Below are 26,838 nucleotides of genomic sequence, written 5' to 3'. Positions count from 1 at the left end.
CCTACCTCCAAATCCATCAGCACCACGATTTTAACCAAATTCTCAGCCTTCGGCAATCCGCTTCTGCCCCAGACATGGCACTGAAACTGCCCTGCTGGACCTCAAGAACCTGCTTGATGACTCCAGAGAAGAGGGAAGTCTCTCTCTACTTATGCTCCTGGATTTATCCACTGCATTCGACCTTGTCAATCACTCCAAACCTTTCCTCCACATTGTGACCTCTGCCGCTTCTCCTCAGATGCCACCAAATGGGTTGCATCCTTCCTTGCAAACTGTACCTCCAGAGTCTTCTCCACCAACCACTCCTCTACCCCCACAGCCTACACATGCGGAGTCCCTCAGTGCTCCTGTGTCCCCCCTATCCTTTACAATGACTGCACTAAACCCCTCTTTGACCACCTCGACTCACTTGGCATCAAGTATACCAACTATGCCGAAGAAACACAAATTCTCATTCCTTTCACTGGCAACCACCTCCTCGACTCGCAACGTCGATGCCATCTATGAAATCATCCAAACCTGGAGGACCACCCACCGCCTGTGCCTAAATGATGACAAAACAGCACTCCTACTTGTAGGCAACCCTGCCCACCTTGCCAAACAGAGCCTGTCCTATCGTTCACTCACCATTGACAATGACAATCACACCACTCTCACCTCGCCTGCTGTCAAAACACTCTGCATCTATCTTGATGCCAACCTGAACATGACATGCCACATCAACGCAATTGCCTCCTCAGCAGCATATGCCACAAAACTCAATGCCAGCAGACCCTTCCTCTCTACCAACAACTGCCTCTCTGTCGCTCGTGCACTTATCGGTTCCAAGCCGGATTATTGTAATGTGCACCTTGGGAGCACCTCAAGAAAAACCTAAATACGTTGCAAATCATTCAAAACAATGCCCTCTCAGCTGCCCTCAGCCTCAACAAACTCGACCACCTATCAGTAGCAAGACAAAATGCACACTGGCTACCTGTCAGAGAAAGAATAATGTTCAAAATACTCACCATCTCACACCAATGCCTCTCTGATACTTCCCAAGCTACGTTTCCCAGAGGATTGCCCGTCCAACCACGACCAGACTGATGTGTACCGCCTACTACAACTGCCTCGCTATGACCGGGTTCAAGCCTACCAAAGCTGGAGGGTCCAGCTTTCCTGTCATTTCAGCCACACTTTGGCACTCACTCCCCCAGTCTTGTAAGCTGAACACTCTTACAGACTGTTCCAGAAGCAGCTAAAAACCCACCTGTTCAATTAATGACACTTTCCACATGGCTAGGTCTTTCACCACCTTGTATGTATATATATATATATATATGTGTGTCCTATCCTGTAACTTGCACCCTGCATTAATATTCTTCTTCTGTATCTAGCGCCTAGACACCCATGGGTTATGTGTGCTTCATACATGAATAAATAAATAAATAAGGCATTGTTTACTATGGAATCTATCTGGTCAAAAGAGAGCCAGATTCCATAGGAGTCAATTCCTCCTATACCTGCCTGAAAGTTTCATAATGGTGTACAATGAGGCAACTCACAGGACGGAGGACGACTACATGGCGGAGGTCTTACCTCTGCTCCATGAACCTCCATCTCGGCAGTGCATCAAAATTAGGTGGCCCATTAAGTGGAGTCGTGAACGCATTACGCTTCATGTTTGCACCTCCATTTAATGCACTGCCTCATATTGTGCTACATGTGTTCTGCAGTTCTGAAGGGTGTAGTGGAAGAGACCCAACCAGATTAAAGTAATGGCCCACTACCTCATTGTCGCTGATTTACTCTCCCTTTTTTATTGCATTCCTCCCCTGTTGACCCTCAACAATCTGTACCTCTTCCCCAGTCTGCTCCCCACATTAGCATTTTGTTGAAAATGATGTTCCCTACATTGCAGGGGCTGAGCCAAAAATGCCATGTCCAAATAGCATAACTAACGCCCACTGTGCACTACTGCCTTTGTAAAACAAACTTCTTCCACCGAGCTTTTACCTAAATGGTTCCTTCTTTTATTGTAATTGATAGTGTATTTATGTACTGAAGACCCATGTAAAATGCCAGAGCAATGTGATAGGTCTTCACAATATGTTCCTAATTTAGATCCTTACAGAAGCAAGATGTCCAGTCATTTTCAAATTAAAATACGCATAATGAAAGTAGTTCTGGCTAAGATCCTTTGTGTCTAAATCCTGCCTGTTAGTGTCCTTCACATTATCAAACATTGGAAAATGTCCCATGGGAGCAATTGGACCGGAAACCGTGGCTCTTATTGAGAATATGGCACCACACATTGAGCTCCTCCCTTGCAACCTTGGTACTTGACCACACTTACATCCACTGCACCTTACAACCTGGAGCTGAGATGGGAACGAGTGTGGGTACTAACAGTATGGATGCTTCAATGTCATTTTTATTTTGTTTATTTGTTCAGCGCCACAACCCCAAAGGAATCAGAGCGCTCACATAAAAACACACACAACAAATTGGATAAATACAAAAACAAAACAAACATAAAACGCAATACAACCAAAAATAACTAATCAATTGAATAAATACACTCATCAAAATAAAAACAAATAAAATACACACAAATATGAAGAAAATTGACCTATAACAATTGTTATAAAACGTAAAGAAAATCCACCACTAGCTTTAAGCTCGACGGTTTATCTGAAACGTGTGCACAAATGCTCAGGAAATAGGGAAGGTTGCTTTTTCCACAACCAACAACTATGCAGTCTTTGTTGTCTTGAGACCACACATTAATCCCCTGCAGGACCTTCAAAGCCTGACGATCTAATAACACCAGGCCCCATCCACTGATGCAGCCACAATGGTACCTTATTCTTATGGGCCTCTCTGAGTTCATTCCTTATCTGACTCATGACATCAAATACATTCTCTTATGCTCTCATCAGAAATCTTAGGCATTTGTGCGTTATCCACCCAGATGTTCCTAGTGGCACTGATTTTTTGCTTGAGTCCAACGAGACAAGAAAGGGGTATATTCTCATCAGAAGTCTTAGGCATTTGGGCTTTCTCCAGACAGATGTTCCCAGTGGCACTGTTATTTGAGACCAGCTAGACTAGTAAGGGGTTATTGCATTAATCCAACCATACAATCCAAGGACAGTGCCACAGGAAATATCAATCGCTGATATTGAGAACAGGATGTAACATCCAATCTTTCACATCAGCCATAACATTGCCACCATCAACACTTGCACCCGTTCGAAAAGCCATATCCCTTGTGCCTTGACGAACATTGTACTCGTTACCTTTCACCAGCTTAAGCCAGCACAGGAAATCCTTGATGATATTGGCCCGAGTCAAATTAGTAATAATACAATCTTTCATCAGCTGCTAGTTACCCAAACGATTCAGCTCTTCCGCTGAAAAAGATTGTAAAAGATGACTTCCAGTAGTCTTGAGGTTGACTGCCAAATCCCCAAGTGTTCCCAAGAAAGGCTCCTTTTCCAACCGATATGGCTCCTCCTGCATTTCAGGTTCTCCACTTGGACACAAGTCAATGGGCCAGTAGAGATTTTAGCCACAAGGACTAAAGGGACTAGAGGGTTTACAGGGAACTAAACAGGACTAATGTCCACACCAATTGATTGATCCCCTCTCTGTTCAGTCGGTTTTGGTTTTTGTAGTCCGACCGCCTGGGTGATTTCAGCCCCTCCAGCTTTCTGTTCCCTAAAGCGCTTTTTGCAACTGGTACATAAAACAAGCACCTCCGAAATGCGATTTCCTCTAGATGTAGAGGGAGTTGGGGGGACTCCCCAACTCTAATAAAACTGCGTTGGATTCCCTAATACTTGGGGCATTCTGCGAGAACCCGTCATCTGGAAACCCTAAATGAGAAGCTGGTTTAACTTAATTCTTATTGCCTGATATCTCAATGCATACCACTGATGACTTGAAGAGCTAAGACCTCGTCAAAGGCATTGCAAGTATAACCGTTATTTACTGGAAAAACACCAAAGGCAGAACAGCTTCCCGGTACTACCCAATATTTCAGTCAATAGGTCGCCCCCGTTAACGCACAGCAATGACTACAATGTGCCACCTGACTAAACTAACATGGGCACAGGCACGAACCGAACATCACATGGTCAGTGATGCTTCAGAAAGCTGGCCATCTGCTCTTTAATACTCCCAACTGGTAGGACAAGTCACTGAGCATAGCAGGCCGGGAGCTGGTGACATATTAACCCATTGTCGGGCTTAAAGTGAACAAGCTGTGAAGAGCCGCTGGAATCCCAACTGGCACAGCGATCCAGTGGATAATGGTTGTGTACAAGAGCATGCCAGCAGAAATAATCAGAAGTTGCTGTAACAATGATGCATGAGACACACAAAATATGATGTAGGATCAAACTATGTCACAGTGTCAACCCACATGTCTGTGCAAACTATGGCCTTGGACTAGACTGAATCTTTTCTAAGGAATAAACAGCAATTAGTTGTGATAGCTCCTTTCTTGTCCTGCGGAGTCCATCAGGGCTTGTCCCTGCCACCCATACTGATTATTGTTTATTTAGTGCCCATGAACACATTACTTCGGAATATGGGTGACTAGACATATATGTACGTGCATGACACCCAATTAACTTTTAAAGTCACAGAGAAACCTTTGGCTAACCTCTGGAATTTCTCTCAATGTCTCTCCTTGTTGACTCCTGGATGAGTTGTAATAAGTTATCGATGAATCCATGGCCCAGGCCAGTCTGGTCGCCGTCTATGAGATATTGTTCAGTGCCCTCTATAAAAGGGAAGAATTTAGGGTCATGAAGGACGTTGTTGTCTCTTGATGAAAACTCTAAGCATTTAGGCAAATATACCCGATTTTGCCTTTCCACAAAGGATTCAGGAGATAACAACCTTAGTGTTGTCGCAGGTGGATTAGGCCACCAGCACGTCACTAGTCATATAAACATTCTTATTTCAAAGATTAAGGATTCATAATACGGATGCCCAAAGGTTGCTTTGAGGAAATATGGTTATGAAAAACTTGAATTAACTTTACAGTTGGTGCAAATGACTACTGGTGGCTGCATGCATTAAGTGTAAGGCTGTGCGATAGTGCATCAAGCATTTAACAAAACAGGTCCAATATACATCCTGAAAAATGTGAAACACTATCAACCAGCATGACCGGTTCATTATACCAAGTTGGGGGTTTACCCTAAACTCCACAGGCGTCAATGTGGAGGAAAACCCTTCATTGAAACGAAAACAAAGGCATTAACCACTCATTCCTCTGCAGACAGTAACTGGCCACCTTGCATTTACAAAGAAACTGAAGACACAAGAAAAGGAGTAACAGCAACAAGACACTGTAGTCTTGAAGTTCTAAAGCCCAGCCATAAGCGCCAGCAGGCCTCCTTGGCATCGACAGTGCATTCAATAAATAAGAATTACATAACAGGAGAGGCAGATTTGGAAAGGTGGAATGGCAACGGAATTTGAAAAGATAAATTAAGAACACATCCACATGATGAGAAATGTTATGTAATGCAGAAATCTGCTCACAGCTTGGGGTTTTTGTATTCACCTGAGCAACAAAAGAGTCCGAGTGCAAAGGCAGTGCTGACTGGGGATCTCTTAGCCTTGCCACAATTGGCTAAGTCCAGTCGTGCTTATAAAACATATAACCAAATAACAGTTCCATGTCACAGGTATGGAATTTGCTGCATCAGAGACAGTTCAAGTGTAGTGGCTGTTGGAAACATGATACAGGAGTGGTGGAATTAGGTCTTCTCATGACTAAACGGAATTCCTCACATGGGTCAAAATGCAACATTCTGAACTAATTTGCATAACCATAGTGCATTGCTGTTTGGCTCTGAACAGGAGTGGTGGTAGAATGGTTATTCTTTCTTTCTTAGGAACACCATAATATTATTGTGGAATGGTAAATATGAGCTAATACTTCAATCTCAATGATCTCATTTTTGGGCGTCGCTGGTCTCCGGGGCACGTTGAGTGGTGGGGGGTGTGTGTTTGCGGTGGGGTGGCTGGTGGTGTTGGATTGGGGGGGTGTGGTTGTTTGTGGTTGGGTAGCTGGTGGTTTGTGTGGAAGTGTGGCCTGTGTGTTGATTGGTGGGGTTGGTGCACATCATCCTTTGGGATGGGGAAGCGCATGCGTGGGTCCGCCCACGCATTCGGTAATTAAGAAGAAGAAGAAGAATGATCTAATTTTAAATGGCATTGATGATACCCAACAATGGTGAGGTGTGTATGTGGTTGGCCACTGTATCTTAAAGAGCAGTCAGTCTTGCCATATGGGATACATTACTCACCGTAATCGTATTTCTGATGCTTGTATCTGCTTAGATTCACATGCTGTGCATAGGCTGACATCTACTGGAAGCTGCGGAGTATTACAGTTTGTTTTTCGAAACTCGAAAATGGGCGTCAACACAGGGCGTGCCAGTAATACTATCCCTAGTGTGACGTCCACTGTACCCAAGATCCCTCACGCGTCTAGGATCCTCAGATTGTATTTTTTCTGACATGAGCTAGCATGAGGAGTAGCGTGCGTACAGAAAATCCAAGCAAATAGATAGAAAGGTAAGACTACAAGCAACCATGCGCCTTCTCTCAGAGGGGATGAAGGGTGGGTCGCATGTGAATCTAAGCAGATACAAGCATCAGAAATACAATTACGGTGAGTAATGTATCCCTTCTGAGGCTTGTGGAATCTGCTTAGATCACATGCTGTGCATAGATTAGCGAGCAGTACCTGAAGGAGGTGGGATGTGAGAAGGGTCATGAGCAAATAAGTGTCTTAGAACCGCTTGTCCCACTTGTGTATCTGCCTTGGAATGGGTGTCAATGCAGTAATACTGAGTAAAAGTGTGAATAGAGCTCCAAGTAGCTGCTTTGCAAATGGTGTCAAGGGGTACATTTGCAATGAAAGCCAGAGTGGCCCCAATGCCTCTTGTATAGTGAGCTCTTGGCGTGAAAGGCAGAGTCTTTTCAGAGAGTGAGTAACACAGCTGCATAGAGTTAATAATTCACTTTGAGATGGCACCTTTAGAGACGCGATCCCCTTCTCTGCCTGTAGCTATGGAGACAAACAGCTGATCTGTTTTCCTTAGCGGTCTGGTTTTACTTACATAGTAGAGGACCGCCCTACATACATCTAGGGTGTGTAGTTTCACCTCAGCCGAGCTTTGAGGGTCCTGGAAGAAAGCCGGAAGCTCGATGGACTGGTTTATGTGGAATTTAGATATAAACTTAGGTGAGAACCTAGGGTGTGTGCGTAAAACCAGTTTGTCTTTATGGACAGTAAAGAAGGGATCCTGCACTGACAGAGCCTGAATTTCACTGACCCTTCTTATGGAAGTAATAGCTACTAAGAAGGCCGTTTTATAAGTTAGGTGTTTTAGACTGCTTTTATGCATGGGCTCGAAAGGGGGGCCCATGAGCTTAGATAGCACCACATTAAGGTCCCAAGTCTCTTCACTCCTTCCATGAAGGCTTTAACTACTGGTATTTTCCACCATGAGACCTTGTTATGGGAAGTGGTGTATGCCGTCAGGGCTGCCAGGTGTACTTTCAGTGAGTTAAAAACCAGTCCTGCATCCAGCAGGTGGAGCATGTATGCAACAATAGTGGAAGGAGTGTAATCAACTGGGTTGATTTGTTTACTCTGGCACCAGATAATGAATCTCTTCCACTTGTCAAAGTAGCAGTGCCTTGTGTTTGGTTTCCTAGATTCCTTTAGGATGTCCATACACCTCTGTGGTAAATTGAGATGTCCAAACTCTATGACCTCAGGAGCCATGCTGCCAGGTTCATTGAGTTGGGTTGCTGATGCACTGTTTGACCTTGGTGCTGGGACAGTAGGTTGTACCAGGCCGAAAGTTTGATGGGCTCGCACACCACCATCCTGCATAAGTGTGGGAACCACGGTTGTCTTGCCCACATGGGAGCAACTAGGACAAGCGTCATCGACTCTCTGTTCATCTTGTTGACCACCTTCCTGATGAGGAGTTGGTGGAAAAGCGTACGCAAACATCCCTGACCAGTTCATCCACAAAGCGTTCCCCTGGGAGTCTGGTTGGGGGAACCTGGATGCAAATCCTGGGCATTGTCTGTTTTCGCTTGTGGCGAATAAGTCTATAGTGGGGAAACCCCACTGAGAGAAGATATCTTCTACGACCTCTCTGTGTAGAACCCATTCATGTTCCTCTGGGTGGGAGTCTCTGCTCAGAGCATCCGCTAGGGAATTGAGCTCCCCTGGAACATGTTGTGATGACCAGAAGATGTTCTGTCTGAGTGCCCATATCCAGATTTTCTGGGCAAGCTTGGACAGATTTGGCGAATGAGTCCCTCCTTGCTTGTTCAGGTAGAACATGGCTGTCGTGCTGTCCGTCCGGATTTGCACTGACAGGTTTAGTAGGTAGGGCTTGAACGCTTGAAGCGCTCTGAATACTGCCAGAAGCTCTAGCAGGTTGATGTGGTTCTTGGCCACTGAGGGAGACCAGAGACCCTGAGCTGTGTGGTGGAGATGGTGAGCTACCGACCCCGTCAGGCATGCATCGGTAGTGACTACTGCCTGTACTTCGGGATCGTAAAAGGGTTTCCCATGTGCAAGATTCTCTCTTGTCCACCAGTGAAGGCTTTGTACCAGTGTTGGCGAAACGCCCACTAGATCGTCCCACTGACCACTTGCCTGAGACCACTGTTTCGTCAACCATTCCTGCATGGGACGCATGCGCAGGCGCGCGTGGGGGACCAGGTGAATACATGACGCCATCATGCCCAGCAAACGCATTGCTTTGCGTACCGTTATTTGGTGACCGACTGATATTGCGGAATTTGCAGTAGTATATTCCGAATTCTTTCCTCTGCTCCTAGGAACTGTTTGGAGGTGCTTGGCACCAGGCTTGACTTTTTCTCGTTGATTGAGAAGCCTAATTCGTGGAGGAGGTCGATAGTCCTTTGAATGTTTGTGATGCAAATTACTGGGGTTTCCCCCGTTATGAGCCAGTCGTCCAGATAAGGGTACACCGGGATTGCCTCCCTGCGTAGGTGTGCAGCTGCCACCGCCAGTACCTTGGTGAATACCCTTGGTGCCGAAGCTATCCCGAAGGGCAGTACCTTGAACTGGTAGTGCCGACTGTCCACCTTGAAGCGCAAGTACCTTCAGTGCGCTGGGAACATGGAAATATGAAAATAGGCATCTTTCATATCCAAGGTTGCCATGTAATCCCCCTTTTTTAGGAGGGGGGTTACCTCTTGTAGCGTAGTCATTCGAAACTTTTGGGGCTTGACATACTTGTTGGCAGGCCGTAAGTCCAATACTGGGCGGCGCATTGTTAAATCTTTTTTTTTTGGCACAAGGAAGTAAGTTGAATAAATACCCTTGTTTACCTGGTGTCCCGGGACGAGTTCTATCGCGTCCTTTGCTAGCGGATTGGCGATCTCTTCGAGGAGAATCTTCTGATGTTCTAAAGAGTGTACTCTTTGTCGTGGAGGATGGTTCCGGGGACGCTGCAGTAGTTCTATACAGTACCCTGCGGATACTGTTGACAGCACCCATCTGTCTGATGTGATCCCTTCCCAAGCCTGGGTGAAGTTGGAAATGCGTCCCCCTACTGGGGTTGCGTGAGAAGGGACCCTGAACTGAGCGTCACTGCTTTGGTGGGGGCGTGCCGCCTCCTCTAGTGGGGCTGCCTCTGCCTTTACCACGTCCTCTCCTATTACCCCTGCCGTAACCCTGGGTAGACTGTTGGCTGTTGTTGTTCCACTGTGTACCCTGCCCCTGGGAATAGTTTGATCCTCTCTGGGAATTTTGGCTGCGTGGGTGACGAAAATGTCCATTCCCTCTCTGGTTAGGGGGTTTATTGGTTAGTGGGCCAAGGGACTTGAGTGTTTCATATTCGTCCTTGGCATTCTTCAGCGCGTCCTCGACCGCCTTACCAAACAACAGATCGGCTTCCACAAGTTTGTCCAACAATGATGCCTGGGTTTCTGCCTTAAAACCAGACTGCCGTAACCACGCATGTCTCTTGATAACAGTACCTTCTGCTATCAATCTGCCTGCGTTGTCCGCGGGGTCAAAAGTTGCTTTTAAAATGCAACCAGACATGGCTCTACCTTCTGCTGAAATTCATGCTAACTGGCCTTTTAAGGGTTCTGGTGCAGAGGCTATGAGTGCCGCGACTTCTTCCCACTGATGGCAGTTGTAGCTGGTCAACAGGGTGGTGGAGTTTGCAATCCTTGCCTGATAGGCGGACGTTGAGGCTACTTTCCTGCCGAAACCATATAGTTTTTTGCTCTCCTTGTCTGGAGGAGCTTCGGACGATGACAAGGGTGTTCCAGCCCTCTTACGAGTGTTATTGACAACCAGGGAGTCTGGCTTCAGATGTCCTCTTATATAGAGAGGGTCAGACTGGGCTGCCCTGAAAAGTTTTTCAACTCTGGGATTGACTGCTCTGGTGAGGTTCGGGTTCACCAGGGACGGGTCTATTCTTCGCTGAATAGACTTAAGGATAGGGATGGTCTGGGCAACAGGCCTCCTTTCTCCCACTAACTCCTCGGCGAAGTCCCTCTCCTCCTGGACACCGTGGGTGTCGATATGGAAATGTTCGGCTGCTCGTGCGAGAACCTCGTTCAGGAGGGGTTGGTTATCGACAGGGGAGTCGGTTACCGGGGCTTCCTTCTCTACCGGGGAATCTACTCTGTAGGTTTCAGGGTCTTCCTCTTCCTCTTCTTGGTCCTCATCATCCCCATAGTAGCCCGTCCCGGTTTGCTCTTCTACCATGCCAAATTCTTGGTCCTCACCAAAGGAAGTCTCTCCTTGATACTGTGAGTATGGCCGTGAGTATGGTTGTACATCGAAGGGGTCCGAAGACCTCATAGATGTCTCAAACCGGGGCTTCTTACTCGGGGGGGGTAGGATCATTAGAGCCTGAGGGTGTAGACCCTTGTGGATTATATGAAAGGAAATGGTCTGGATTTTTATCATAAAAGTCTGCCAAAGAAGACATCCTTGACATGACCCTATCTATGTCATCACTCGACCATTCTTTGGAACTGGGAATGACTCTCTCAGAAAGTCTAGGAGACTTATCCTGAGTAGACTTGCTGGTTTTAGAAATAGCAGCAGACTTGGGCTTGTCTGTCTGATTAAGAGGGGTGGAGTGTTTTACAGGTGTGGAAGAGTGCAGTGGCTTCTTCTTCTGCTGTTTTCCCCCCTCCCCGTGAGTGGAAGAGTGTTTTCCCTGTCCCTTTGTGGTTCTGGAGGTTTTCGACGCCTGGCGTCGAGGATCGGGGGTAGAGTCCCTGTCCTTCGAACGTGGGGCCGCGCTGATCTCGTCTGCGGGCTCTGACTCCTGGAGAGCGGATTAGGGGTGGAAGTCGTCTTCATCCTCCGACGATCGAACTTCCGTTAGCTTAGGGAGCGAGGCACTCTTGGCAAGAGTGGATGATTGCCTGGAGTCATGCGGCGATCTCGATCGAGAACGCCCAGAGGACACCGATTCGGACCGTTCTCTATGTGCCCCTTTCCGAGAACTCGACGTCGTCGAGTCTCGGTTGGACTTAGTGTGTTTTGTGTGAGTGGTGTGTGAAGCGCTTGTGTCGCTGGGGGTCTTCCCCATAGCCGCCCTGTCGGACGACCTTCCGAGGTCGGGGACTTGCGCTCGGCTGTCTTTAGACGCCGTAATGCTCTCGCCGTCCGAAAGCACGGCATCGCTGTCATCGCTGAAGGCGCCCTCCGCCGCCATGGCCGCCTGCCCGGCGTGGTGGGCCCAACGCTTCGTTGAACGGTCCTTAAGTGTCTTAGGTTTAAACCTACTACGCACTCTGCAGTTCGCCTCGGGGTGGTCCCTCAGCAAGCAGAGATTGCACGTGGCATGCCTGTCGACCCAAGGGTATTTGCGATTGCACTTGGGGCAGAATTGAAAATGGGTACCCTCCTTATGCACCTTGCAGCAGCGGGCTGGGTAGTGTAGGAAATGTATAAAATGTACCTATATGCAAAGAGTGTAGAGTATGTCCAACCCCCCACTCTCCCTACTTGCAGGGCCGAGGCCAGAGGCCTTTCAAGGCCCGGGCCGAGGCCAGAGGCCTTCCGAGGCCCAAATCCGTTGTGCAGCAGCCGACGGTCGATTTCTTCTCCAAGCCGGCGTCGAGTGTCGAAGTTCGACGTTGGGGTGGGGAAAGGATGTAAATTTATCGATATTTTAGCAAAAGTATGGCTAAGGCCAGGGGACTCCACAAAATGCTTCCGACCAGTATGGCATAAAAAAACAATCTGAGGATCCTAGACGCGTGAGGGATCTTGGGTACAGTGGACGTCACACCAGGGATAGTATTACTGGCACGCCCTGTGTCGACGCCCATTTTCGAGTTTCGAAAAACAAACTGTAATACTCTGCAGCTTCCACTAGATTTCGGCCCATGCACAGCATGTGATCTAAGCAGATTCCACAAGCCTCAGAAATATAAATACATTGCAATATAATGTCACCATTGCTGTGCATGGTCTTGAATTAAAACATAGAGTGCAGGAGCTAGGGGCTTTGCTTCTTGACCCATCTGCGACATACGATGAAATTGGGTGAGCAGTAGCAACGTGATATTTCTTTAATTTTGTACTTTGCTTTCAGACTTATCCCTATGGTAAAACTATCGAGAACTATGAAAAGTTGCTTGTCATCACAAATTGCATGATTACCTTTGTGAACTTGTAGTTTGCATACCGAATACCTCCATACAAATACACTGGTTATACACCATAGGGTACACACATCAACAGCACAGTTAGGGAAAATTGTGGTCGTATTTCACTGCCCCATACTGTTGTTTTAGGTGCTGTATTTAAGGCACATATAGCAATTGCACTGAAAGGCACATATAGCAATTGCACTGAAAGATTGTGGGGTATTTGTATTGTCACATGCTTCTGGGTGCTATACCAATTTACAGAGGAAACAGAGTTCAGGGTGAGGGTGGGTTATCAGTACTACTTCATGCCCGTGGGTGCAACACTATGATACACATGCCGCAGATGCTGGTTTAGGCGTGACTGGGGGTATGAGCAGGGCTCACAAGAAACAGTGTGCCATCCACTTTTTTATTCCTGCAAGCGAGCCAACAATACCAAACTGGAGGCAAAATACCCCCTCGCCCCCATACAAAGACATAAAGTGGGGATCTATGCTTATTTGTTGTTGGGCGTGAAAAAAGTTGAACAAGAAAGCATGTCTCCATTACAAACGTACACTTGATAACTGACTGCGGGCTACCATTTCTTTTTCCTTGCATGGGCTGTTGCGCTCTTGGACATCATGGGATAGTTTGAGTGGTCTATACACACCAGAGCACATTGGTTATCATTGCCAGACATACTGCAGGCCCACCCCTAACAACGACTGACCATTCTCCCCTTCCCTATGACTGTGCATCCAGAAGCAGTCTTCCCTGGATGGATGGTGGGGATGCAGGGGCCATCCCTTGTGTGACTGCTGTGTCGCTCAAGCCAAGTTCCTGCCTGTGCCCTGCAGATTCTCAAATGGCTCTTCCTCCAGGTAAGGGGTATTAGCCCAATTCTCTTTCACAGTTAATCCCCATTTTAACTATTTGCATAGTGTTTCCCATTGATATGTTTCCTCGCTTTTTCACAGTGTGGTTAAACCACACACTGTGCCATTCAGTTCTGTAGCTATGTTTTGCACTGCTGATCCCTTCAGCCATACATCCCCATTTATATGCCACAGAGAGTGAATTCTCAATCATTGAACTGTTTCATCCTGCCTCAAGTGTCACCAAAACTCCTTCGAGCCACTGCAAAGACCAACAGAGCTGCCTTTGGCACTCCAACCTTTAATCCGCTTCAAGAACACTCGAGCAATAATGAACCAAACATCGGCTGTCTGTCTCACGCTTCTTCGAGACAACAGCTTTAGCTGCTTGTCAAATTGCACCATGTTCTAGGATCCACTCAAGCCAGCTCACCGCTGAAGTTGAATCTCTGCTTCTGTGCACCATGACTCTGTCAACCCTACAAACTACAGTTAGAAATAAGTTACTCACTGTAGTGACTAACGTACTCCTAGTCCATAGTCCCTTTCCTCCATACTGTATGGGCTTCCCTCACTAGGGACGGGAAACAGAACTCTCTTCACCCTAAAAAATTGCCTTCCCCTTTAAATGTAGATGCGCATGGGTGCACAGCCCTGGGAGCATACACTCCACTGACTCTGCCCACCGATGTCACTCCTCAGTCCCCTTTGTTGCGTCAACAATATTATGATTGCCTAATGACACTGAGATGTTAAGGGGGAGGATTGTGGGCCGTGTGGATGAAAGGGGACTATGGACTAGGAGTATATTAGTCGCTACAGTGAGTAACTTTTAATTACTCCTACATCCCATCCTCTTTCCTCCATACTGTATGGGCGATTACAACTGAATGCAGCCCTGGGGAGGAGAGTAGCCCCTCTAAGAAAACAAGTTCTTCAAAACCGCCTAGCCAAATGCTGCATCTGACTTGGCATTGGCATCCAAGCAATAGTGTTTGCAAAAGGCCGATGGGGAAGCCCAAGTAGCCACTTTGCTGATCGTCTGCCATGGGATGTGTCTTTGGAAAGCAACAGCTGTGGCCTTGGCTCTGATGGCGTGTGCGTGCATGTTAGTTGGCAAAGACCCGTGCTGCCCCTCACACGCTTCCTTGATGGCCATCTCCATCCAACTTGCTATGGAAGCCTTGGAGGTTTGACAGCCTGGTTTTGACCCACCAAAAGTGATGAACAAGGCATCCGAATTACGGAAGCTCTTTGTCCTATCCAGATAGAATCTTAGAGAACGCCTGACATCCAGACAGTGCAATACCTTCTGAGCCTCATCTATGGGGTCAGCAAAGAACATAGGGAGTACTATCTCCTAGTTAATGTAGAAGGAAAAAACAACCTTAGGGAGAAAGGCAGGATGGGTCCTGAGCACCACCTTGTCCCGGTGAAACATGGTATAAGGCTCTGAAGCCACCAGAGCCTGAATCTCGCTGATCTGACGTGCTGAAGTAAGGCCAACCAACAGGGCAGTCTTAATTGTCACTAGCCTGATGTCTGCTGATGCCATGGGCTCAAAGGGTTTGTAAGCCAGGGCGCCCAACACCACGTTAAGGTCCCAGACCGGATGTGGACGCTTGACCGGAGTATATAATGTGGTCAGTTCTGCCAGATGCCTTTTTACCACCGCATTGGAAGAGGAGAAGATGTTATCCCCAGAATTCTTGTTGGCTCCTATGGCCGCCACATATGTATGGTAGGTGTCTACCTGCACACCTGAGTGAGTCAGATGAACCGAGAAGGATAGCACCTCATCCAGTGAGCTTGTCAGTGGATCAACCTTGTTCGTCTTGGCCCAGTAGCAAAACTTGGTCCAGTTGCTTCTGTATTGACTCCAGTTGGAGTCGCTTCTTGACGGAGATCCTGTCACACCAGCAAGTGCTGTGTGTGTCTAATGGAGCTCCATTAGGCACACGGCCCTTGCTCACCCGATCACGCCGGCAGTATGACAGGATCTCCTTGGAACAAGTAATTCCTTTAGTGACAAGATCAAGCATCGAAGACCGTTTTGCTCTTGAATCTTGATCAGAACCCACCATCACTTGTGGAGTGGATTCCTACACACACAAGTTTGGCAGTAGCATTGCCGGTAAAACAAGCAGGCTGCCGCCAAACTTCCGATCCCGGTAGTTGCCATTCGCGGGCACCGGAATTAAATGCTCCCCATTCCCATTTCAGCCCCATAGGGCTCAATGGGAATGGGGAGGTCGGATGCACCGGCACCACTGAAAATGGTGCCGGTGCATCTGACATGCTCTGCTTGCAGGTGCCGGTACGGCCGCCAGGACAGACCTGGTGGCCGTAATGGCACCCACGAGCAGAACTCGTAGTTTGCTGGTCCGGGAACTACGGTACCAGCAAGCTTACCGGTACTGTAGTCCCTGGACCAGCAAACTTGTAATGACCCCCACTGTTTGTATAAGGAACACACAAGCAAGCCAGGATTCAACATTCAATGTTTCACCACCAAACTCTTTCGTTCGTACTGATGAAGACCACCTAATTCTAAGCACACTAGATCAGCTACCAGTGGCCGAAACACACCTGTGTCCACATTCTTCTCTTCAGTGTTTTAATGCTAACACTGTTACTGTTTTTAGTTGTTTAAATCAACCTGTTTTTCGAATTAGATTGTATGATCCAATAAGACTGTGTGGGACCCTTTTGTTTTTTATTTGTCATGCATAATATGTATTGAAGTAATATTTTTCGAGTGAATGTACCACTTGTACAGTTGCTACTAGTTTTGTCCTGTGTAATTCTGATTTGTCACTATTTCATGTATCAAACCACTTTTGTTTTTTGAGAACTAAAATTCATTTGTGAAACTTCATGAGAGTGGTATCTATTATAAAATTCCTTGAATGAATGGGTCTTGTGATTTTGTTTGGTCACCCTGATCAATTGTGTTTTCACTACCAGGATAGATCAGGGAACCGCCAGGAACCCTATTGACTATACCCATCCCTTCTTGGCCAGGGCTTCTACGTCCTTTTGCAGCGGGATGCCAGTACTTGTGGCAGGATGAATGGTGAGCATTTCGGCCAGGAGCCCTGCTTCAGGTTGCTGAACTTGGGGCTGCGTAATACCAAGGTATTCTGCTATACCTGCGAGCCTCTCGTGGAAGGCCCTAGCTGACAAGGGAGTAGCCTTGTCCTCGTCCGTGTCGCCCGCTATGTCCTGCAGGTCAGGAGCTGTCAGAGGTGTGCTGGATGTGGGCAGCTGTTGCGTGCTGACTGGCAGTGCCGGGGACTGCTGCAGAGGCTGCAAGGGAGGCAGAGCCACCGTGACTGGGGTGAGCGCGGGGACCAAGGGCTGAACTGGGGCCAGGCTCTAGACCATGGTCGGAGACTGGGGTGGTGCCAGAGGGAGCATGTCTTTGATGACTCCCTGAAGATGGTACCGATCTGCAGTGATTTCATGAGGGTAAGGAACTTTTCAAAGAACCTATCCTCACACGCAGGGTAAGGGACTGGGGGCGTAGGAGCCGGGCCCAGTGGTAGCTGAGGTCTTGGCGGTCCTTGCCAAGCCACGCTGGGAGCTGCATGCCGCCCCTGTCAAGGTGTGGGCGGGTATGATGTGGACCAGGTCACTGCAGTGGGACACCATCTTGTGTGACATGGCTGCCATTTTATCTTTCCACTTGCCACGTACCTGCTCCATGATGCCTGACGAGCCAGTCCCAGTCTCTGCCGGCACACTTAAAAGCGAAGGCTCTGCCCTTCCCTGCACCTCAGGTAGCGACCTGAGGGTGTAGTGCCATTGGCCATGACGCTGGTAGTGCTGCGTAGAGGCGCCCCCTCAGGCACGGGCCTGATACTAGAGCAAAGCCTCTTGGAGATGTCCCCGTAGCAGAGCCTTGCGGCGCTTCAGCGTTGGAACCAGGCGGATATTGCAACCCCTCGGCCTGCAGGACGGTAGCTCTGAGAGCCTTGGACTCTTTGTTGGTTTTAGGACTTGGAAGATCCCTCCAACTTGGGCGCTTCCATTGGAAGGAGTCGCCGTTGTGGGGTGCAGAGGAGACCAGGGCACCTACCTTGGGCCTGGTCTTTCTCTTCACATAATTCTTGATGTCCTCTGGAGGTGATCTCTTGAACAGCTCCCTCCACCTGGCCAAACTATTCTTGAGAGCTCACAGGGTCAACGCGTTGCACAAAGAACAGCCGTCCCAGCCGTTGTCGGGGCAAAGGCACTGGAGGCAGAGCACGTGGGGATCCGAGGTGGGGAAGGAACCGTTGCAGGCCAGACATCTGCTGAAGCCCAACGTCGTTGACATGCACCAGAGGACAAAGTTTTCTCTGATAATTGCTAGGAGAGAAGACAAATAGAGAAAAAACAGAAAGTCTTTTTGGGGGACGAGGGTGTGGAATTACAAGGCTGGATGCCTAACTCAGGTGTGCTGGTGAATCGGTCCGTTCACGTCGATGTGGGAAAGAGGACTTAGGAGTGACGCTGGTGGGTGGAGTCAGGGGAGCGCATGCTCCCAAGGCCACGCCCCCACGCACATCTAAATTTAAAGGGGAAGACAATTTCTTCTGGTGAAAAAGGTTCAGTTTCCTGTCCCTAGAGAGGGAGGAGAGGGGACAGGACACAGGAGTACATCGCCTGCCTGTCGCATGCTTCTTTGGGACAAGTGCCGTTCTGACTTGTTGAATAGCAGTGCGTTGCTGAATCCCATCGATCCAGCTCCACATCTTAAATCCGATTCAATGCATCAGAAATTGCCCAGAAACCCGGCTTGATGCTTTTCAAGACAATTAGGTATAAATCCGCGGTTTTGTCCCCCTGGCTTGATATTTGGGTCCTAATGACATTTAAGGGTAATGTGTCTGTCCTTTAAGTTTAATTAAAATCTTATTTTCATAGAACCTTAAGGAGACATTTGTTTTATTTTGGCACTTACTATACTGTATTGTTGTTTTGGATACTTCCGTGCTGCCCCCCCACCCCCGAAGAGCATAGCCTGCCCTCGAGCTCATGGTACATTAAGAGGCGAAGATGGTATACCATTCATGCTGTGCCTCTTTCACCTTTTCGATTGAGATCACTGCTAGTTTAGCAGTAGTGTGGAGCTGACTAGCGGTTTAGAAGTGCTCCTGCAGGGCAATACTGATTTAATCACACGCTCCCCCATACCAAGACCAACCTCAGGGTCCATTTCCAATGACAATACTGAAATGTCATTTAAGCCAGCGTGCCTGATCCCTCTCTACAGCTCAATGGCAGGCAGGTCTGTTTTTAATTGTCCATCCCCTGGCCAGGCCAGACCTCTGCCCAGTAGATAAAAACATTTGGGAGACAAATAGTAGTTTATCTCCTATGCTTAGACAGGCAAATGCGATCATTGCCCCCAACACCTTGGCTCCTATGCCGACGCTCATCACCACAAAGTTTAATTTCCTGAAAGCGAAGTCTGTTTGGCGCAAGGAGAGGCGGGCATGGAGTGCGGGACGTGGCAGCGTAGAGGCTGTTGATGCATGTGGGAGTGTTTTTTGGGCTCATATTGGGATGGACCAAGAATGGGATTCACAGCGGCGGTCAGGGGAGGTGTCCTCCGTGAGTGAGAGCTGGGAGTGGTGCTAGGGTCATTGGGGGTGGCGTCCATGAATGGGTGTACAGTGAGTGGTGTATGGATCGCAGGGGTTGTCCCCATTAAGATCATGTGAGACTTCTTCAGGGTATAAAGCATTTGGGTAGTGTTGGTGATTCAATATTCTTGGAAAGTCCTCAGAAGGACGCTAGTAGATACCCCTCATCTCCACAGCTATTGCTCATTGGTGAGCAATAGCTGTGTTCGGCTGAGTAACACAATCACTTATAACCCTTCAATCATGACTTAGTTGGCCAGAGACAGACATCTGTCCAAGATGTCCAAAACCTTGCGATACAGAGCTTGAAGCCTGAAGGGGACAAATTGCATGCAAACCTAATGAAATGCCAACCTTAAAAAAGTTACACATTCATCAAAAAGGTTTTTTTATTAAAATGTTTTGTTTGATTTTACAAACTTTTTTCATTTATAATTCTCTCTCAATTTCATACAGAGCAATTATGATAATAATACAGTTCATTTCAATTCTTTCAGCCAATTAAGTCTCTTTTGTAATCTCCATCCAAAATTTAATTACTGTAATAATGAGCCATTGGTCCTTTCCTTGTAGCAAGTGTGCCCATCTTTCTGCTGTCGTCATTGGTTTTTTGAAATTTTAAAGAAGTCTCTGTACAGTTGTCTTTTTTCTTTCAGTGCTGGGCAAATCGTAATCAGATGAAATAAGGTTTCTATTACTTCCAGTTCTTCACAAAATCGACAGACAGTGGATACGTTGGCTGTTTTGTCGATCATCGATAAATAGTCTCGAGTTGGTAGTATATTGAATTGAAACCGCAGAAATAGATCTCGAATCCTGTTATCTGGAAATTGCTTTAGATATTGAGGTAGTTTGTTGAGTGCTCTTGCTTCATTTCCACATTTAAGGTAGCGTTTATAGCTTGTTTGGAGATCTATCGTTTTTTTATCCATTCATTAGTTTTAAATTTTTGCTTTCGTCTGTGATTTCTTCTATCTGCATTTTCCTTTTAATCTCTGAAGTCCATTTTGAAAGAGCTGAGACTTGCAAGGCTTGTTCTTTTTCTTTTAGTATTTCCAATGATGGTATCTTATCATCCGAGATTATTTTTCTATACAAGTCCATCTGCTTCCATAATACTATGGATTGAATGGACTGTAGACCCAATTCTAGCTATTGCAAATGATTTTGGAAGGGCTAGCGTCTTCCGCCAATATTTTCCTTCGAGGTAAGACCAATTGATTGTCTCCTGGTTGACTAAGGTTTCACTAGCCTAGGTTAATATCGGAATTACCTTTTGTTTATATAACAAGGTTGTTGCTTTTGTCGAGTATGTTCCATATTTCATGTGAAAGAAGCGCCCTTGTCTTGCCAAGGATCTGGCCTTCCCTTCGATGTATTCATTCCATTCTTTTTCGTTCTTTGAGGGGTTGATCAAAGCACCCAAATATTTTATTGTCTTTGTTGTATTCATTTCTTGACTTTCTAGCATAATTTTTGTGGTTTGTTGAATTTTGCTCCTCTGTGTTGAAAGTTTCATAACTTTTGTTTTGCAAGTATTGATTTTTAAGTCATTTTCCAACAGATATTCTTGTGCTTTGTCCAGGGTTTGTTGTAATCCTTTCACAGTTTTATCAAGAATGATGTCATCAGCATAAATTAGCGTTTGTATTGGTTCACTGTTAATCTTAGGTGGATTCGCTTTAGTATTTTGTATTTTTTCTCCAAAATCATTGGTATACAAGTTGTATAAGCATCCTGCTAGAGGGCATCCTTGCTTCAGCCCATTCCAGGTGGGAATGGATTCAGTGACCATACCATCGGTTGTTAAGCACACTCACACAGATGTATTTGAATACAGTTCTTTTTTTGGGTTTAGAATACAGGAAGGACAACCCCATGAAGATAATTTGATCCAAAGTGTATGCCTATTTACGGAGTCAAACGTCATCTTTAAATCTATGAACAGAGCATGGATTTGTTGGTTTCTGGCAATTGCTTCTGATTTTAGAATATTCAATAACGAAAGGTTTACATTAGTTCCAATCTTTGTGACAAAGCCTGTTTGTCTTTTTGCTTGTTTTCCATTGTTTGCTGCCCAGTTCTTAAGTGTTTTTTGGAGATAACCTGCAAAAAGCTTTCCCAGGGGATCTAGGAGGGCTATTGGTCTATAATTACCCGGATTCTTTCGATCACCTGCTTTGAAGATCTGTATCAAAATGGCAATTATCCTGGGGTGTGGAATCTCCTTTGTCTTTTCCATGAGTTGGAGCAGATAAAGCAGAAACTTTGCCCATATTTCTGGAGCTGCCTTGAGCATTGTGTTTGACAGGCCATCTGGGCCTGGTGCTCTGGATGGATTTAGGGCTTTGATGGTGTTTATGACATCTTCTTCATCCCAATTAAGGTTCCACGGGGACACATCCTTTTCGGTATCTTTGATCAACTTCTGCGATTTGTTCTTATACAATCCTGTAAAATGCTTGACCCATATGTTGGCCTCTACTTCTTGGATCATTGTTTGTTGTTTTGGCACGTCGATCATCATTGACCATAGATATCTCGTGTTTTTCATTTGTAGTGCCGCAAGAATTGATTCAGCGTCCTTTTGTTTCATCATTGCCTTATTTGTTTTTAAAAAATTGGAGTATTTTTGTTTTTCTTTTCTGATTTGATTTTTATAATCAGTTTCTTTCTTTTTTTTCCAATTGTCGCAATCTTTTTTGATGTTGCTGTTTCGTTTGTTTATTTTATTGATAGTTATGAGTATGGTTTGATGTATATTTGGGCTATGGGTTGGCATGTTTATATTTTTCTAGTATCCATCCATAATTCAATTTTGAATGATCTTTAAGAGGCGCCTTTTCCATAGAAGCAAGTATTTCAGATACTTGATGTTGTTGGATTCGAAGTTTATTCAGCCCATTGGTCACTTCAAGTGCTGGTAAATCTAAACGATCAGCTGTTGTTCTCTTAGCAGTCCATGTGATTGATATTTGATGATGATCGCTTGCAGTGTGGTATATTGTTAGTCGAGATTATTAATTTCTGTAAACTCGCTGAGGTGAATATGTAATCAATGATTGAAGTGGAGTTTTCATATGTCCAAGTCGGGTGAGGTAAGCCTTTGTCATTCGTAGGTTGTTCACATAAAGTGATATTACAAATTCTCATTTCTTTCATCCATTTTCTTGCTCGACTTGACATTTCTTGGATATTACATTTGGCTCCTTCTTTGGTAAATAGATGTATATTAAGATCTCCTACACTGATAAATTCACTACCGCTGTTGGAGAGGGCAATAAGGTCAATTTCATCACATATCGAATCTATTCGTTTTTTGTCGCTAATAGCTGTCGGGTTCCAATAGATGTTAAAGACTGATATACACCCGGAATCCATACACTGGGTCAACTTGTTGTCGTTATCACTAGGCATGTTAATGGTGATATATTGAGCCCATGGATGGATGTTCTTTCCAGCTACTATTGACCATGAAGGAATGTTTTTCATTAAAATCATCATTCCTCATGCAGGCCTACCTAGAGTAGAAGTTATTGCAGGATTCATCCAAGTTATATATCCCTCACATAGGCCCTCTTCTGTCAACCAAGTTTCTTGAAGGCATATTATTTCTGATTCTGCAGGAGTTAGTGAAGTATCTTCAAGAAGATGTTTATGTCCTCTCGTGTTCCATGAGGTTAAGGATATTTTATTTGGCTGACCTTCTTTCTCTTTTGGTTGTTATAGGTATGCTTTCCTCCTCTCTTGGCTTTGGTTTACTCTTCTAAATTCAGATCTTAATATTGGAGTACGTGTAGACTCTTGCCAATTTTTACCTCTGTTTCATCCTTTTTTTCTTGTTTTGATTTTGGTCCGAAAGCGCTATATTCTTGGATTTTTTTCAGCCATGCTTCTCGTTACAAAGATTTCTTCTGTTTTAAATCCTAGTTTTCCTAGTTGATGATTTGTCGCTAGGACACGTTGCATAGTCTCTTCAGAATAGAAATCAATGTGAGCTTCTTCCATGTGATTTTTATCTGGAAAGATGATTACTTCAATATCGTCAGATCCAATCGACTTCAGTTGGGGTATAGCTTTGAATAGCCGCAGAGTATTGGATCAGTTGAGCATCACTGGCGCTTCTGTACTTGTCGTCATTTGAAACAATGCTATTCTTTAGGCGTGCGTAGAGCTCAGTGGATTGTGAAATTTTGGTCTTTTAATGGGTGGGCTTCCACAGGAGACAGCTCTTTCATTTTCTCTTCCTCTATCTTGCACTGCTGAGGATGACCAAATTTCCTCATTCGATACCGAAGAGTATGTGAGAGAGATGTTGTTTATTTGGTCATCAGAGCATTGCGTATTTATTGAACTGTCCGTAGTTGTATAATAGCATTCATCTACGATTATTAATGCCTCATCTTGTGAGTTTATAGAGATTGGATTACTTTCTGTAGATTCGTCAGTTATCAATATCTCAGGTGTTGGTGACTGATTTTTTTGCATATTTGTTGTATCCTGATTAATTTCTATTAACACATCCAATGGTTAATGCAGGATTTGAATAGCTTTTTGAGGTATCGTTCTCGGTATATTATTTAGTGGCAAGTTCGAATACCGTCCCTGTTGCGCCATGTTCTTAGTACCATCTCATTGCTTAGTTGGCTGAGTCTTATCACCTAACGATTTTTGTACTGTTTGCATTTTCTGAGGAATGCACGGGAACCCGTTTGCGTTTTCTTAATAGCTTTTTTCTGCATTGGATTGTTCAAAGAGTCTTGATCAACAGTTCCTCGTTTGGCTAAGTCGAAAATGTCAAAAGGTGTGCACATCGGTGGTTCGTTAGTGCCTGGGATTGTCGGGACTGGAAGATTACATACTTCAATAGGACATTTTTGCATTTCATATTGTGTTGTTTGGTCAGTGTTCATGACTTTGACATCCATTTTTTCCTCAGTTTGTGTTTCTTTAGTAAGAAATTGTAGTTGGGACGGCGTGTTTAGATGTTTTTTCATTTTGTCATCTATCAATTTTTTGTTATTGTTGAAACAGTTTCCATTAAATTCTGTTTGTCTATGCGATCTACTCTTGCCATGTCAGCTAATCGTGTTTGCCACATCCTGGATGTTTCAGCTTCAAATTGCAATCTCTCTTGTATGGTATTTGTAAAGGTTTCCAGCTGGGTTTGTTTAGTCATGATCATAGCAAGAAGAGTCGCTTGATCTTTTGTTGCATCAGCCATATATTCCTGGATTTTTAGAAATGGAATCATTGCATTTGACAAAACTGCTACCAATGCTTTCTGCAGATCTAGCATCGTAGTAGGCAGTCTATATGGAGATTTAGACAATTCCTTAAAGATTCATCTTTCAAACTTATGGATTGAGATTCAGGATCCTCTGTTCTTTGATTCTTTGGAAGGTTGTGGGATATCTCCAGAGGTGTTTTTAATGGGATCTGATTTCCTTTAGGTATAATCGGCGTTGAAGTATTAATCTGCTTGATTTGGGTGGTGTGATGGCTCCATTAAACACTTCAGATCTTTTTTCTTGGGAGTCCATTATTGCATCTATCTCTGTAATATCGAGGGACAACGGTGCTATCCGGATTGGCAAAGACTTTGTGTAGTCATCATTAATGGACTCAGTAGGATAGTATGTTGAGTGCCACTGTTTGGCTATCTTGGCTCTCTCTTGCAATGATGGTGTAAGAGCGATATCTTCAGATTTAGCTTTTTGTAGTTTTTTGCTTGTGGTTTTGCTTTGAGCTGGCATCAGTGAAACTGGAGTACCAGCATTGAGTGGTAAATTGACCTGATGTTCTTTCCCTGTAGTTGGTAATTGAGTTATCAAGCTACTGGTTTTAAAAGATTTGGTGGATGCCTGTATCGGGATTGGGGTCATGCTGCTCTCCCTATTAGTAATTTGAGGTAGAATTTCAGTTGATAACTCATTTGTCAGTTCTGGTGGACTTCTAGGTGTATTGGGGTTTTGGTCTGCCGTGTTACAGTCCGTTGACAAGATTGCCTTGGTTCGGTGTTCTCCCAATTTGTTTTTTATCTCTTATTTTTGGATGAGACGCTCGTTAGTTTTATGTGATCCGATCCTAACATTTTTGAATTTTGTGGTTGCATAGGTTTCCCATTCAAATCTGGCCGATTTGTGATTTTATTAACCAGGGCTACAGATTCTTCTAGTTTCTCTTGTAATCTTGTACAAGGTTTGGGCAATTCCATTTTGGACTGTATTTTATAATATATGAACAAGTACTTCAAGATTAACTATGTGTCTTTATACTTTTGATTTTTCTTATGAGCACTTACCAGTTGTTTCCGCCGAGTCCAGCCGTAAACAGCACGCCCTTTTCTCCATGCGGGCTTCATGCTGCAAGAGTCGCGCTGTTGTGATTATGAAGGACTGTTCAGAGGGCGTGGCCTACGAATGACACGTGACACCAGTCACGTGAGGATGCAAAACGGTCTGATTCCAAGTCCTGCTCGCCTCAACTGCTGTCAGCTGATTCAGACCGACAGGCTTACGTGAATCGGAGCGGGTGAAGATACTCAGTCAGGCGAGAAGCCTCAAGGTAAGAAAAGCAGTTTTCCAGTTCCCAAGCCAGTTATTATTCAACATGTACCGATACATTTGGAAGAAAAGGTCTATGGTTTTGCCTCTGGACAGCCAGATAATTTAACGCAAGACATTAATTGTTGATCATACGACTATTTTTCCCAGCATAGTTTAACATAACACACATCAGTACAATGTTGCTTTGCCGAGGGCAGCTTGTAAAAATGTCTACCTTTGACATTTTATTTTCAAGAAAATATTCCCAATGTAATGCTACTGGGACTTGGGCACAAAAGAAATAGGCAGGTAGCCCCTCTGGGCTACCCGATCTCCACTTTCACACCTCATTTCCAGTGTTATGCAGACGACAGAGAGCTATCCTGCTATAAGCTGCCATCCTCTACCTCCTCCTCCTCCTCCCTCATACTTGACTGCTTGACCGCTATTCTGGCATGGTGCTCTGCCAATGATCTCTGCCTTAATGCCAGTAAGACTAAGATCCTACTCATTGGGACGCCTGCTCCTTGTCCCCCCGCCCCCTCTCTAGGGCCACACTCCCTGGGTCCCATCTCCTCACCCACTTGTGAGGCATAAAACCTTGGGATCATCTTTGACACCTCTCTCTCTCCACACATTATGGACCTTGCCAAGAAGTCCAACTTTCAGCTCCACCTTCTCAGGGTCATTCCACCTTTCCTCACCTTCCGCCAGAAGCTGAAGGTCTCCAGATCCCTGGTTCTCTCTAGGCTTGCCTACTGCAACAGCCTCTTCCTCAATCTGCCTCTTTCCTCCCTTCGCTCCCTCCAACTAATCCAGAATAGGACTGCAAGACTTACCCTTGGCCTCAAGCCCAGGAACCGCATCTCTCCTGCCCAAAAATTCTCCACTGGCTCCCGGTGACCGCAAGGATCAAACTGAAGACCCTCTGCATCATCCACAAGGCCGCCTGGGGCCTGAGACCTCTTTACATCCAGTTTTCCCTCTCTAAATGCTTCCCGACCAGAGTCCTTGGGTACTCTGGCTCCAACTCTCTGCAGGTCAATTGTTTCTCCAAGCAGAGAGTGGGAGGTAGGTCCCTTTCTGCGGTTGGCTTCTCCCTCT

General features: G+C 45.6%; 1 protein-coding gene across 10 annotated transcripts in view; it reads right to left on the bottom strand.

Moving 5' to 3' along the window:
- Positions 1-26,838, bottom strand: part of PRUNE2 (prune homolog 2 with BCH domain) — a 743,862-nt gene that overhangs the window by 283,975 nt on the left and 433,049 nt on the right. The window lies entirely within an intron of this gene.

Source organism: Ambystoma mexicanum, chromosome 6p (assembly GCF_040938575.1).
Source record: "Ambystoma mexicanum isolate Mex_15411 chromosome 6p, UKY_AmexF1_1, whole genome shotgun sequence".
Classification (NCBI taxonomy): Eukaryota; Metazoa; Chordata; class Amphibia; order Caudata; family Ambystomatidae; genus Ambystoma; species Ambystoma mexicanum.
The sequence above is the reverse complement of the archived record's forward strand: the minus strand, read 5'-3'. Positions and strand labels throughout refer to the sequence as shown.